This window comes from Wyeomyia smithii, chromosome 2 (genome assembly GCF_029784165.1).
Source record: "Wyeomyia smithii strain HCP4-BCI-WySm-NY-G18 chromosome 2, ASM2978416v1, whole genome shotgun sequence".
In the NCBI taxonomy this organism is placed as follows: Eukaryota; Metazoa; Arthropoda; class Insecta; order Diptera; family Culicidae; genus Wyeomyia; species Wyeomyia smithii.
In genome coordinates, this window is record NC_073695.1 from 260,726,185 (window position 1) to 260,738,754 (window position 12,570).

The following is a 12,570-nucleotide window of genomic DNA, read 5'->3' on the forward strand; positions in this document are numbered from 1 at the left end:
TGATAAATGATAAATGATAAATGATAAATGATAAATGATAAATGATAAATGATAAATGATAAATGATAAATGATAAATGATAAATGATAAATGATAAATGATAAATGATAAATGATAAATGATAAATGATAAATGATAAATGATAAATGATAAATGATAAATGATAAATGATAAATGATAAATGATAAATGATAAATGATAAATGATAAATGATAAATGATAAATGATAAATGATAAAAGATAAATGATAGATGATAAATGATAAATGATAAATGATAAATGATAAATGATAAATGATAAATGATAAATGATAAATGATAAATGATAAATGATAAATGATAAATGATAAATGATAAATGATAAATGATAAATGATAAATGATAAATGATAAATGATAAATGATAAATGATAAATGATAAATGATAAATGATAAATGATAAATGATAAATGATAAATGATAAATGATAAATGATAAATGATAAATGATAAATGATAAATGATAAATGATAAATGATAAAAGATAAATGATAAATGATAAATGATAAATGATAAATGATAAATGATAAATGATAAATGATAAATGATAAATGATAAATGATAAATGATAAATGATAAATGATAAATGATAAATGATAAATGATAAATGATAAATGATAAATGATAAATGATAAATGAAAAATGCTAAATGATAAATGATAAATGATAAATGTTAAATGATAAATGATAAATGATAAATGATAAATGATAAATGATAAATGATAAATGATAAATGATAAATGATAAATGATAAATGATAAATGATAAATGATAAATGATAAATGATAAATGATAAATGATAAATGATAAATGATAAATGATAAATGATAAATGATAAATGATAAATGATAAATGATAAATGATAAATGATAAATGATAAATGATAAATGATAAATGATAAATGATAAATGATAAATGATAAATGATAAATGATAAATGATAAATGATAAATGATAAATAATAAATGATAAATGATAAATGATAAATGATAAATGATAAATGATAAATGATAAATGATAAATGATAAATGATAAATGATAAATGATAAATGATAAATGATAAATGATAAATGATAAATGATAAATGATAAATGATAAATGATAAATGATAAATGATAAATGATAAATGATAAATGATAAATGATAAATGATAAATGATAAATGATAAAAGATAAATGATAAATGATAAATGATAAATGATAAATGATAAATGATAAATGATAAATGATAAATGATAAATGATAAAAGATAAATGATAGATGATAAATGATAAATGATAAATGATAAATGATAAATGATAAATGATAAATGATAAATGATAAATGATAAATGATAAATGATAAATGATAAATGATAAATGATAAATGATAAATGATAAATGATAAATGATAAATGATAAATGATAAATGATAAATGATAAATGATAAATGATAAATGATAAATGATAAATGATAAATGATAAAAGATAAATGATAGATGATAAATGATAAATGATAAATGATAAATGATAAATGATAAATGATAAATGATAAATGATAAATGATAAATGATAAATGATAAATGATAAATGATAAATGATAAATGATAAATGATAAATGATAAATGATAAATGATAAATGATAAATGATAAATGATAAATGATAAATGATAAATGATAAATGATAAATGATAAATGATAAATGATAAATGATAAATGATAAATGATAAATGATAAATGATAAATGATAAATGATAAATGATAAAAGATAAATGATAAATGATAAATGATAAATGATAAATGATAATGATAAATGATAAATGATAAATGATAAATGATAAATGATAAATGATAAAAGATAAATGATAAATGATAAATGATAAATGATAAATGATAAATGATAAATGATAAATGATAAATGATAAATGATAAATGATAAATGATAAATGATAAATGATAAATGATAAATGATAAATGATAAATGATAAATGATAAATGATAAATGATAAATGATAAATGATAAATGATAAATGATAAATGATAAATGATAAATGATAAATGATAAATGATAAATGATAAATGATAAATGATAAATGATAAATGATAAATGATAAATGATAAATGATAAATGATAAATGATAAATGATAGATGATAAATGATAAATGATAAATGATAAATGATAAATGATAAATGATAAATGATAAATGATAAATGATAAATGATAAATGATAAATGATAAATGATAAATGATAAATGATAAATGATAAATAATAAATGATAAATGATAAATGATAAATGATAAATGATAAATGATAAATGATGAAAGATTTCCCGGTGCCGATTTTTTCACCCCAGAAAAATAAGTAAAAACACATTTTTTGAAGACTCCGTTAAAAAGTCCTGTTCTCACGTTCGCTTTTATAAATTATTTACAACGCTAGTTTCAACTTCTTCACCTTTACCTACTGAAAAGCTGAAACTCAAACTAAAGCATGTTACCTAATGATTACAAATCACATCAGATTCAAATTTTTTCAACCCCACTGAACGGTGAAAGTCAAATAAAAACTCTGTCCCAAAAGCAGTGTCTAAAGTTGCTCGTTTCTGTTTACAATCAGATTATCTTCCTTTGATGCGGGAGATTGTCTGTTCGCCGTTGCTCACTTCGATGTAGAATTTAGACAAAAACACAGCGTTCTAGCGCTTTCACCGGTTTGTTTAGAGCTGTTTCAGTGCTAGGAAAAGTTTTCTGGGTATGTTGAAATTTTCGATAAATTAGTTTGGTTGTAGAAAGTTTGATGTCACGCATGTTGTCCTTATTTCCCCATCTCAAAGTTTGAAATTGCGTGCACCGAACGAAACAGAATCAATCCAATCTATTAGTAAATTTTAATGGTTACCAAATAAGTTGCGTCATCAACGAGGCAGACGAAAATGTTAATCTAACGAAATGGGGGGAAGAAAATCAATTTCTTCCGTCGGTCCATTTTTTTGATTCAACAGAATGGGATTTCCATACACAATTCCATTAAATTGTGACAAGCATTCACAGTCAGTATTCAAATCAAGTCTCGAATTTCAGAGCTCTATTTTTAAGGACGCCGCTCAGCCCTTTTATACGTTCATCAAAACTGATTTCGATTTTCTTTTCTTATTCGGCTTCCAACATTGATGATGCTAAGAGATAAACTTCCGGTGGATGCCGCGTCACCGCCCCGGCTTTGATGTTATTTGGTAAGAAAGGCGAATTTTGAACTCCACTAGAGATCGAACAATGTACGCTCGGTTTCATACTATACATTGGATACAGTTAACGAATGAGATAGAAGAAAAAAAAAACAAACGAACAACACTCAAGGTTAAATCTTTACAGAGCCAATTTCGGGATTATATCGTGCCACGACCATCGAAAGGACAAATCTAGCCTTGAAAGCTTATCAGCGTGTGAATGGAAGAGTGATTCGAGACTTGTTTCAGTTTCATAAGAGAATTTTCTCGCAATCTTTCCATGAACCGTTCTAACGTTTGCTGCTGCGGATGTAGAATTGTGAACCGGGGTCTCAATAGTCTCTCGCATCGATTGGTACTGGCAAAAGGGTGCCGTCGTCTCCAGCGCTATAATCCGACGCGTATTTGATGGAAGGCGAAACGATAAATTAATATTGATGATCATGCAATTTACATGACAGTTTGCTTGTTTTGCATGCAAAAACGCGACAGCTCGGGGTGATGCGGCGGCGTGACTGGAGTTTTGAAATGTTGCACGGTTCGGGGAGCATTAGTTGATGGTCATTCAATGCCGATTTGAGGCAGGGGTTCGGTATTGTAATTTCATTCGTCAAAAGTGAGAATGGTAAACGAAATCTATACAATTAAAATAATCCAAAGTTGTTACAAATGTCCGAAACGTCGATACACTTGAAATGATTGAAATGATAAATGTATTAATATCGGTGCGAAAAATACAAATATGTAGTGAGAAAGAGGTCAAATTACGAACAGCCAATGCTAAAAATGCCATAAATGGTTAAAATACTGAAAAATGCTAAACGTTCTAGAGATGATAATAATGGTCAAAATGGTAAAAGTTATAAAACTGGTTCAGAGAATTACATCAATTTCGCAATTTCAGTCATTTTCTGTAATTGTATGATTTTCTCATTAATATTGAGTTTATCAGTATCACTTTTATTACTTATATACGGTGATTCATTTATATACGGTGGTCATGAAACTGATTTAAAAAGACCCAGACCTCGATGATTTAAACGTCCCGACGTTTGCAACTTTTTCAGTTCTGTTTTTTTTATATGTTTAGTGAATCCATCAATGACCACTAGTTTACGGAACAAACCACCTGACCTAGTTCGACCAAAATTCTACCGAAACAATAGGTTGTCCGGAGTGGTGTCTGGTTCGTGCAAAACGAAGACATACGATGAAGACATGCTCAAAATTCCGCCTGAAGCAACCATGACCTGACAGGATTTGTGCCAGGTGGAAGTTAACTTCTCCATGGCGCTTCCCGACCCATCCAGATACCACCGGAACAAGTCGATGCGTCCATCTACCCTTCGCAGAATTGGACCATTCCTGCTGTCAGCTGGTCATCGAGAATGATCTTCTGGTACCTAGTAAGCCCCTTGTGTCACGTTGCTTGAAACATTCTACGTCCTCCCAGATGACTATGCTGATTGTGTATGTTTCCAGTTTACCACGATTATTGTTAGTACCTAGTGTTTTGGACCACACTGGGCCCCCATACCTAAGTATGCTCGAAACCTCGCTGGCAAGAAGTTTACGCTTGCTGCCATTCACCGCTGAGCCTTTCAACATCATTCGAGCCATTGCAATAGCCGTTGAAGCCCTCTTGCAAGCACAGTTGACTTGACTATCAAATGTGAGTTTATCGTCAACCATAACCCCCATGAGCTTCAAAGATCGCTTTGAGGTAATGATGCAGTCTCCGACTCTTATCACCGTCTGTTGCTCTGATTTGCGGTTATTCACAACCGTGAAAGAGTCCCCCGATGATACGCTTCAGCATCGCTGGTGATCTTTCTGCAGGCGCCAGCGTGCCTCTTGGCCCTCTTGATTATCTTAATCGCACTTTTTAGCGCCGATCTTGCAGAAGCGAATACTGCGCGGCGTCTTGCCCGGAGGCACGCATTGCGGAGGCCCGCTGTCGCGTCAGTACATCAATAAATCGGTGGCTTCCCATTATTACGTTGGCGAGTCCTAGGCATGATGGCGTCGTACGCCCGTGATAGTATGGCAACTAGTTATCAGCAGTCGGGTGGAGCCAACTGCCTCCATCGCGCAATCTTCGAATACCTTGGCATCCAAATACGATGTCTTCCAGCCGCGGACGGTGTTAATGTTGGCTCTACCTATCACCTGCCGCCTCGATTTGTTGTCTACACTATAGCAAACCGACTGGTGGTCGCTTTTGGTGTAGCCATCGTTTACCCTCCAGTTTGAGATCAGTCCTGGGCTGGAGAACGTCACATCGATGATCGACTTCGCACTATTTCTGCTATATGCGCATTTGGTTCCAACGTTGGCTAGATCTAAGTTGAGTTTTGTCAAAGCCTCGAACAGGATCTGACCCCTCTGGGTCGCAGAGCGACTTCCCTACTCAACAGCCCAAGCGTTGAAGTCACCTGCCACCACCAACGGCGTTCGAGCATCTGAGTAAACCTTTCGGAGACCAACGTGGCGGAGCATGGCAACTGCAGTAGAAAACTCCCTTTACCTTGGCAACCGCGTACCCTTCATTTGAGGTTGAAACAATCTCCTGAACCGGGTACCTACTCGTCGTCCATACGGCCGCCATACTGCACTTATCCGCGATCCAGTTACCGTTTCCGGAAGGGATGCGGTAGGGGCCAGATACGATGGCGATGTCCGACAGCGACTCAGTGACTGTTTGGTTCAGCAGCTGCTGAGCCGTGTAGTAGTGGTTTAGGTTCAATTGCGTTACCCGGCTTACCGGCTGGGCACCTGGGGCCTCTCACAAAGTATCTGGCGTCCAGTTTTCCGTAACATACCATGCACTTAGGAGACTCCCCGCAATCCTTCGCTTATGGCCTGCACAATCGCGAAGCCTGCAAAACTGGCTCCTTGCAGGTCCAGGACTTTTTTTCTTTCACATATCATTTATTTGACACGGTACAAATACAATGTTTAACGGTGCCAATTATATCCGATGACTTAAAACTAAAAACAATTTTTTTATTCTCGCTGCCGACTACGAGTTGGAGTTAATTCTAATTTAATACTAACATGGATTTTTCACATGGATTTTTATGTTGTTAAATGGGCGTCTGACGATTTTCGAATGGCCATCAATACGCAGTATGTATGGTATGTTCCGCTGATCCATGATGTCATGACCTGGGGTAGGGGCTTGTAATCCTCGGGTCCTGGAGAAGCTAGTTTTCCCGGTTTTTGGATGGCGCCTCCAATCTTGCGTACAATGTTTTGCTCCGGGAACTTATTGAACAAGTTCAGTAAGTGCCTCTTGGCAGTGCCGGGTAGATTCTTCAACAAGTTGGAGTTGATTCTATCTAACCCAGGCACGTTATTGTTACAGGACAGAAGGGCAACTGGAACATTCTGCCATCGTGAAAGGTGATTCTTTCGCATCATGGCCCGGAGATGCATCGTGAACAATGTTTTGTTCAGCAACAGAGTCCGGACATACTTTCCTGGCAAAATCAAACATCCACCTACTTGAAGACTTCTCGCTTTCGTTGACCGTTACGCGATTCCGCATTCTTCGGGCTGTGTTCCAAAGAGTGCTCATCGATGTCTCCCTCGACGTCTCGTTCACGAACCGACGCCAATATCCGCTTTTCTTTGCTTTAGCCAAGCTTTTAAGCTTGGTATCAAGCTCCGAATACCGTAAATAGTCGCCAGGTATACCTCCCTTCTGGTAGGCCAAAAACGCGTCGGATCTTTGCGTGTAGACATCGGAGCACTCTTGGTCCAACCACGGAGTGGGAGGCCGTTATTTGATCGTTACGCTGGGATATTTCTTCGTTTGGGCTTGCAACGCGGCGTCGAGAATCAAGCCCGCGAGGAGGTTGTATTCTTCAAGTGGTGGATGATGTTTAATCGACCCGACCGCTTTTGAAATCATTTCCTCGTATAACTTCCAATCGACATTCCGTGTGAGGTCATACGGAATGTCAGTTGGTCGCATGCGAGTTGACCCGTTAGTAATTGAAATAAGAATAGGCAGATGGTCGCTACCGAGAGGATCGAGGATTACCTTCCATGTGCAATCCAACCGTAGCGACGTCGAACATAAGGATAGATCCAAAGCGCTTGGGCGCGCTGGAGGTTTCGGGATACGTGTCATTTCACCGTTGTTAAAAATAGTCATGTCGAAGTCATCGCAAAGGTTATAGATTAAAGAGGAGCGGTTATCATTGTAAGGGGAACCCCAAGCCACACCATGAGAGTTGAAGTCTCCCAAAATCAAACGTGGCGAGGAAAGAAGTTCTATTAAATCAAAGAGCAGCCGTTGCCCAACCTGTGCTCTGGGAGGAATATATATTGAGGCAATACAAAGCCCTTTACCTTGTATTGTCATTTGACATGCGACAACTTCGATGCCTGGAATCGAGAGGAAGTTAAAACGATAGGAAGAATAGCACTTTTTAATCACTAAAAGTACTCTTCCGTATGGGGTGTCTCGATCAAGGCGAATAATATTAAAATCATGGAAGTTGAGATCAATGTTTGAAGTAAGCCAAGCTTCACAAAGGGAAAATGGATCGCATTTGTTTTTATTTATTAAAACTTCAAATGAATTCGTTTTTGGTAAAATACTTCTACAATTCCACTGTAAGACAGAGATAGAATCCTTCAGATTAGAAGATGATTTAGCCAACGAAGGATACGATCGCTGCTAGGAGGGGCCATTGAGTAGTCAACTGCTTCAAAAATGATCTAACTAGTGGGAGGAATGCCGTAAGAAAAATTTTAATTGGGTCGGGTACATTGAAAGTTTCAAAAATTCAGTCCACAATGTCTGAGAATTTCACTAATCCAGCATTTGATTTATCAACTGGATGTGCAAAAGCAGAAATTGGGGTTTTAGATGTTCCAGGAAGTGTTGGAAACTCCTTCTGGGACTTCAAATTTACAAGCTCAGGTGGAGTTTGCTTCGGTTTTTTTTGCAGCACTTTTTGTTCTAGTTGTACCATTCAATCCACTTTGGGAAATTTTATGACCTTTTCGGGGAAGCTTAGGAGAATAAATATTTTTCCTCTTTCTAGACTCCCCAGGATTGGTGTAAGTCGCTCCGGCTGGTGAATCGTCAGATTCGGTGTCATCAAAGGACAACAGATCGAAGGGGTTCGATGTTATGGTTGAAGTGGTCACGGTCTTCTTCAGCATCTCAGTGTAAGATCGCGTTGAACGCTCCTAAACCCTCTGATGCCCAATTTTTTTTTTCGCTTGAAAATATTCTAGCCGCTTTGTTTTGTGATCCGTAACACATTTCTGATAACAAAAAAACTTCTGTTTTGAAAAATAGTTACTTATTTGAAAAAATATCAAGACCGCATAAAGGTGGCATTTGGCAACCGCGTAAAAAAAATCAAAGGAACATAATTTCAAAACGGAATTTTTTTCGAGCTCATTTTATGCTAATTAAATTGTTATGCAACTAGCGATGATTGAGATCGAGAAGCAATCCTTCCACAAGGTGAAACAAAAATGGCCATGTGCGTCGCACAGGACAAATAATTAGATGTCCCGTTTATGGGTTTGTTAGCATATATTGTATCTGAAAAAGTTTCATTTTGGTGGAGCACAACTGCTAATTGACGCAAAGTGCTACTCCATTGGAACTGACCGGAAGGTTTGGTTGACATAGTTAATAATTGGTCGAACTTTATATAGCTTATTGTATCCAGAAGGTCCTCCACGAGAAACTGCACTGTCGTCGGTAAAGTGAAGATTTATATATTATTTGCTCGAAACGATATCTCGGCAGGGTTTCTTGGATTGCTATTAATGCATACTCAATCCCGTTTTAACGAACACTAGAATAATTATTAACAGACATAAAATACAAAATTCCTACATATTTGCAAATTTTCCATGGTGTAGTGTTTAAAGTTGTTCCAATATCTTTCTGTAAAGCGTATAGATTTATCCAAATAGTTGAAGTATTTAAATGAAGTGTCCAGCTCTTTGAACTTTTCAGGTAAGGGATCGAGTTTAAAAAGATGAAAAACTTTGGCAGTTCAAGTTTTTGTCTTGTTGATGATTTCTTTGAATGCAGGCGCAGCTTCGACTCAAAAATTTATGACTTTAAAAATGTAGAACGCGATGGCTAAGCTTTTTGTTTACCGTTTTTTGGGGCGGTTGGCTAAATGCGCGTCGCATGTGTAAGATAATTAAGTCCTTTGTAATCATCGTCACTATCAAATTATCTAAAATGTCACAGTCCAGATTCGTTTCATTGTCAAGTTCCTGCATCATCAAAGCTTCGATTCCTGTCGCCGTTTCATGACTGAGCAAGAAACAAATCAAAAAAACATTGACAACAGCGAAAAATTTTCATGTCGGCAGTGCCCAATGCCGCCTCTAGGCGGTCTTTGCTTATACAAAGCTGGAATATAAAGCAATTGAACAGCCACTGATAATTATTCTGAATCAAATTTCTCACTAATAACCTTTTAATTTGAAATATCATTGCAGGATGAAGCGCAAGAAAATTAATTATCCCGATTTAGTCATTTGTTCTTTAACGTGAAGCTGGATGGTTGCTATCGTGCGATTCAGATAATCATGAAGCCGCAGATAAACATAAGAAAAAGTGATGTCAGTTCATTTTATCTACTATATAAAAATGGAATTCCGTAACGCTTGATCTTATTGATGTTATTACCTCCGTCTCCGTGGTGTAAAATAAGCGGTGACATGTGGGTTTTTTTACATGAAAATGTTTGTTACGTTCAGGAAAGACATTTGAGGAAAAATAAAAAGTGTCTGATTACTAAAACTTGAGATTTTATTCACAAAACTACGTAAAACATGCAAAAATATGACTTTTTATGTTGAATTTGCCTCTATATCAAAATTGAAAGCGATGATATGTGATTTTTTTTTCATTAAAATGTTTGTTAACGTTTAGGAAAGACCTTTGAAGAAAAATAACAAGTATCTGATTACTAAAACTTGAGATTTTATTCCCAAAACTACGTAAAACATGCGAAATTATGACTTTTTATGCTGAATTTGCCTCTAAATCTAATTTCAAAGCGATGACATGTGATTTTTTTTCTCATTAAAATGTTTGTTGACGTTTAGGAAAGACATGTGAGGGAATATAATAAGTATCTGATTACTAAAACTTGAGATATTATTCACAGAATTACGTGAAACATGCAAATTTATTACTTTTTATGTTGAATTTACCTCTAAATCAAAATTTAAAGCGATGACATGTGATTCTTTTCCTTTAAATTTTTTTTAAACGTTCTGGAAAGACATTTGAGGAAAAATAGAAAGTATCTGATTACTAAAACTTGAGATATTATTCAAAAAACTACGTAAAACATGCAAAATTATGATTTTTATGCTGAATTTGCCTCTAAATCTAATTTCAAAGCGATGACATGTGATTTTTTTCATTAAAATGTTTGTTAACGTTCAGGAAAAATAAAATGTGTGTTTGAAGATGATTTTCTTTATACAGCATAACAATATTGCACGCTAGCCTTCTAATAGCGTTCTAGATCAACCAGATTAGTTGAAAAAAATTGTTATCGATATTGTTTTTAGCACATTTTGCAACGATACACCGTACCCCAGAACTGAGTCGAAAAAAATTCCAGATCGAAGATATTCTCGACCTGATCGGGGATCGAACCCGATATCACAACCGTGTGGGAGTCAATCGACATCGCTCACCACAGAGCAACGAGGACCACATACAGCATACAGAATATAGAATACTTTTTTTTAAATTTATACGTATTATATGTATACATGCGAAATTTTGACTTTTTATGCGCAATTCGCCTCAGTATCAAAATTCAAAGATTTGTGTTCGTTGTTCCTTCAGCATCTACAATTTTTTTTTGCAGAATAATCCATGTCTCGAGCATAAACAGTTTACATTTCTGATGTTTTCGTAGTTTTGTGTATAGGTACATATTACGACATTCTATTTACTTTTTTACTTTTGAATTTGAATTTGATTTTTATTAGAGAGCTTTCAACCAGAAAGTCATTCAGCTCTTAGACTTTCTTTTTTACTTTTTTACGTTAATCCGAACCAGAACTCTTGGGACATTTAGCTGGAGGAAAGGTTACGATTCATTGGTCTGAATATCGAATAAGAGGCAGCCCAAGCATTAAAAATCTTTTATTTTTTTATTTCCTACCAAGTTTTGTGGATTAAAAAATGGCGTCTTCCGGTTTCAGGAAAATAACCTTAAGTGATATTTGGTCAACGATTGCAATACATCCGAAAGTGGAACGCCATACGTCATTTTGTAGCGAACACATGTGTTTTTTTTTTTTTCATAAAAATGTTTGTTAACGTTCAGAAATCACATTTGAAGAAAAACTAACAAGTACCGTGCTGGATCGAAACCCGTACAGTATCGAAATCCGTACACCGTGATGTTTTTCTTCAGTTTTAAGCATTATAAAAATGAAAATTCATATGATGATTACATGTACAATGTACATGTAACTATCATATGAATTTTCATTTTTATAATGCTTAAAACTGAAAAAACATCAAGGTGTACGGATTTCGATACTGCACAGGTTTCGATCCAGCACGGTATCTGATTACCAACACTTGAGATTTTATTTACAAAACTACGTAAAAGATGCCAAAATATGACTTTTAATGCTGAACTTGCCTCTAAACCAAAATTTAAAGCGATGACATGTGATTCTTTTTCCATTAAAATGTCTGTTAACGTTCAGGAAAGACATTTGAGGAAAAATAATAAGTATCTGATTACTAAAACTTGAGATATTATTCTCAAAACTACGTGAAACATGCAAATTTATGACTTCTAAAGTTATATTTGGAAAACAATTTCAATACTTTCGAAAGTGGAACTCCATTCGTCATTTTGAAATCCAAAATGGTGACTTCCAGTTTCTATAATCAGCCCGAAATCACAAAAGACAATCCAATATGGGTTTTTCCGTTCTGTGCGTTCTCAAAACATTAAAGTACTTAAAGTGATGATGGAAGTATAAGATGTGAATTATATTTTTGAAGTGAGTAAAGCTAATGCAGCAATGAAATATAAAAAAAATGATTCTTATCTTTGAAACCTTTGATCCCGAGCATCGCCGGGAACGTTCAACTAGTGAGAAATAAGTGTGAACAGACGTTTTGATGAAGAGATATTGAGTTTCTGATGAAGGCCGTCTGCCTCCCCAGCTGGTCTTGAGGTACGATGCTGGCCTAACAAGCCAGTCGTCTTAGGTTCGAGTCTTGACTTGGGAGAGACTGTTAGTGTCAGTAGGATCGTAGCGCTAGCCCCGCAATTGTCCTGTACACT

At 35.0% G+C, this 12,570-nt stretch overlaps 1 protein-coding gene across 3 annotated transcripts in view; it reads left to right on the forward strand.

Moving 5' to 3' along the window:
* The window catches only part of LOC129720680 (serine/threonine-protein phosphatase rdgC), a 240,188-nt gene that overhangs the window by 24,369 nt on the left and 203,249 nt on the right, over positions 1 to 12,570 (forward strand). Inside the window, exon 2 of one of the 3 annotated variants that reach the window (XM_055672237.1) lies at positions 8,302 to 8,428. The exons of the other annotated variants lie outside the window; for them this stretch is intronic. The gene's annotated coding sequence lies outside the window, so the exon portion shown is untranslated. The remainder of the gene's footprint in view (positions 1 to 8,301; positions 8,429 to 12,570) is intronic. 3 annotated transcript variants of the gene reach the window in all.